Source organism: Gadus macrocephalus, chromosome 19 (genome assembly GCF_031168955.1).
Source record: "Gadus macrocephalus chromosome 19, ASM3116895v1".
Taxonomy (NCBI): Eukaryota; Metazoa; Chordata; class Actinopteri; order Gadiformes; family Gadidae; genus Gadus; species Gadus macrocephalus.
Genome location: NC_082400.1, coordinates 5,460,349 through 5,463,870, shown reverse-complemented (window position 1 = coordinate 5,463,870; position 3,522 = coordinate 5,460,349).

The window sequence follows — 3,522 nt, the reverse complement described above, 5'->3', positions numbered from 1 at the left end:
GCTTGCTAATTTGGCGAAGCGCAAATGTATAACGGCGAAAGCCAAAAACACTTCTATATTAATACTGTTTAATTTATTAATATTGTTACTTAGTAATATTTAATTGTCTATACTGTGAATAAAACTAAAAGAACTGAAAGAACAGGGGAAGAATGAAAAAATGTAAAACAGCTGGTCACATAACACATTCTACTCAGTAGAATGTGAATGTAAACAGTAAACTGTGGATGTTTGGAGTTATGATTATATCAGAACTCTGTTCCAATAGATTAACTCCCGAGAAACCCCTACCAAAATTGTAACTTGTAAAAAATAACTTGCAAGGGTTAAACGGGAAATTCAAGTGGATTAGCGATTACGTCAAACTGGCTTTCTCTCCCCAGATGAAGATAAAGAGTGGGCTGAAAGGCGCTATGTGTGTCACATGTTATTACTGGCGATGTGAGAGCGATCTCGGGGTCCCGAAGTGGCTTTCCGCGGGAGCCGCGCTGCCTTTGATCAACCCCAGTGCTAAAGCAGAGCCCAACAGTGGCTGGCTAACCGCCAAGATTGTCTGGTTTAATTTAAAACCCTGACACGTCTGAACTCCGGCCGCCGATAGCTGGACGCCAATCGTGTCAGCGGGGGCTTTTTCTGCCGACGGAATCATTCAATAGATGGCCCCCTTCGAGGCTGCTAAAACTCAGTTATGTATTATATAAAATAAATATATATATATATATATACGTACATGGCCTGGTAATGCCGTTAGACACAGCGCGGAAACGTGGGAGCACAAGGACAATAAGAGCTAACTGGGAAAAGATGAACGACGTTACAATAAAATCCTGGGATCCGGCAGTAATATTGAGCCACCGCGCTGGGCCTGCACTCCCAGATACACTGTATAAATAGTCCTGCCCCAGCCATTCATTAGTGTGCTTATGTTTCCATATGATTTATGGCTAATGGCCCCATGCTCTGGGAAACCAAAGTCGCGTGTGACATTGCCAAGGGTTGTAATGATCCATCCATCCATCCTCCTCCTTCTCCTCCTCCTCCACCACCATCATCATCACTGTTCCCCCTGGGCAGGGTATCTACTCAGAGGTCTGCAGGCCGAGGGATGGAGAGAAAGAGAGAGAGAGAGAGAGAGAGAGAGAGAGAGAGAGAGAGAGAGAGAGAGAGAGAGAGAGAGAGAGAGAGAGGCGCATCCAGACCACCTGGGCTTGCTGCGGATGGATGGAAGGAGGTGCAGAACATCCATGAAAGTCTGGCCTCAAGAAAAAGCGTAAACAGCCTCAGAACGTCAGGGGAGAGCCTCGCTACAACTTAGATAATCAGTCGAGAGAGGGCCACAGAGTTTAAGTTTTCGTTTAAACAGATGATTTTTTTTTTATTTCTCTTCCAAGGTTGCTTGCTTCTGAAATGCACCCTGGCAACGGTTATGTAAGCGGGGGCCCTTTGAGGAGTAGAGCGGAGCGTGAATGAGTGAGCGTCGTGCCAGGGCCTGGTGCTGGAAACGAGTTGTGTTAGCGGACGTGTTAAGCCTCTTTCAGCGTGTTCCCCCCCCCCCCGCAACATCTAGAGTCCATCTTTCCCTTTTGTTGCGTCACGCACCCAACGATTGGATTAAGGACGACCCCGAACACTGAGGAGATAGCTTCGATGGATGGAAAAAGATTTAAAGTTTGCAACTGCATAGAAACACTAAAGGCAACACTACACAGTAGATTTGTATTATCACCATGCAGGCTGTGTTTTTTTTTTTGGGATTCTTAAAGCCTTTGAAGGAGTTCAGCGCTGTTTAGAGTCAAGTGTGTGTGAATGCCATGTTTTATCTCCGTTGCTAAATAAGACCATTAGTGATGGGGAAGGCGCTATTAGCGATTTAATGGTTTAAACTGGTGAGCGTCGTGTGATGTCGGGTCAGGTTCCAGGAAAGCTTTGTAACACACAATACACAGCATTATACACACATAATGTTGCAAAAGGAAAACCCAATTCTGAATGATGACATAATGATCTGCTATCAAATTATACTCTTCTCTAGCTCTAGCCTTTGTTTATTCTTATACTTTTTCTAAAAAGGTAAAGATTAACCTTTGTTTTTAGACAGCAAGGAGTGTAGATTCATACCCTCCCGGATAAATAAGTAAATATAAATAGCATTAATGTAAATTTTTCCATATAATTATACATCATTAAAGATGTCTATACTTTTATCAGATGGTTCGTCTAACGAATTATGCTTCATACTCTGCTTCATACTGCTTCATATGCTTCATATATTCGTTAAATTTTTAGCCGGATAAGGATGTTGACATTGTTAGCAGTAGAGCTGGGGATATAGAAGTTTTAGAGGTGCAGACGCTAATATCGTTAACAGGCTTGGCTCCGGTCCCTGAGTTTGGGCCCAGTTCTACCTGTTTATTGGCAGATTCCTCTGCCAAAACACCATCCTTCTGCCCCATCTGGACCTTTGTGTGTTTGTTGTGTGTGTTTGTGTTTGTTTGTGTATAGTGTGTGTGTGTGTGTGAGTGTTTGTGGTTGTAAGTGTGTTTGTGTGTGTGTGTATGCGTAAAGTGTGTGTGCGGGCACACATTTGTGTGTGTGTGTGTGTGTGTGTGTGTGTGTGTGTGTGTGTGTGTGTGTGTGTGTGTCTGTGTTTCTGTGAGTGTGTGTGTGTGTTTCTGTGTTTCTGTGATTGTGTGTGCGGGCATATGTGCCAGTGAGTGTGTGTGTGTGCATGGGTGTGTTTCTATAGTCTATTAGTTTGTATCAGCAGGCGTTTAGCAGCATAAACGGGAGCAGTATTACCAAGCGGCCATAGCTAATCTCAATTTAGAAGCATGCCGCCTGCCCAGTACCAATGTCTCCACACAAAGTGTTCGGTCACATTGTTCCGTCCTATTGTTCCGTACCGTCACCAGCATACTGGACCTGCATTCCGCGTGCTCACTGCCAGCTGACTCATTGCCATTTGATAGTGTCCCTCGCCCACTAACTTTGACTTAAAGTGACTGCCTCTCTCTCTCTCTCTCTCTCTCTCTCTCTCTCTCTCTCTCTCTCTCTCTGTCTCTCTCTCTCTCTCTGTCTCTCTCTCTTTCGTTCTCCCTCTCTTTCGTTCTCCCTCTCTTTCGTTCTCCCTCTCTTTCGTTCTCTGTCTGTCTGTCTGTCTGTCTGTCTGTCTGTCTGTCTGTCTGTCTGTCTGTCTGTCTGTCTGTCTGTCTGTCTGTCTGTCTGTCTGTCTCTCTCTATTTCTCTCTCTCTCTCTCTCTCTCTCTCTCTCTCTCTCTCTCTCTCTCTCTCTCTCTCTCTCTCTCTCTCTCTCTCTCTTCTCTAAAGTGTGTGTATTCTACTGTAACTCTTTTTCCTTTGTATACTATAATATACTCTATATACCATACTATTCAAATCCCCATTCTTATTAGACTCCTTATAACACGCATAATCCTACTTGAAAATGCTCCATGTTTTTCTCTACTCTGCTATTTATACTCCACTACTATGGTGTTTTCCATGGTGGTACAATTGCAGGTG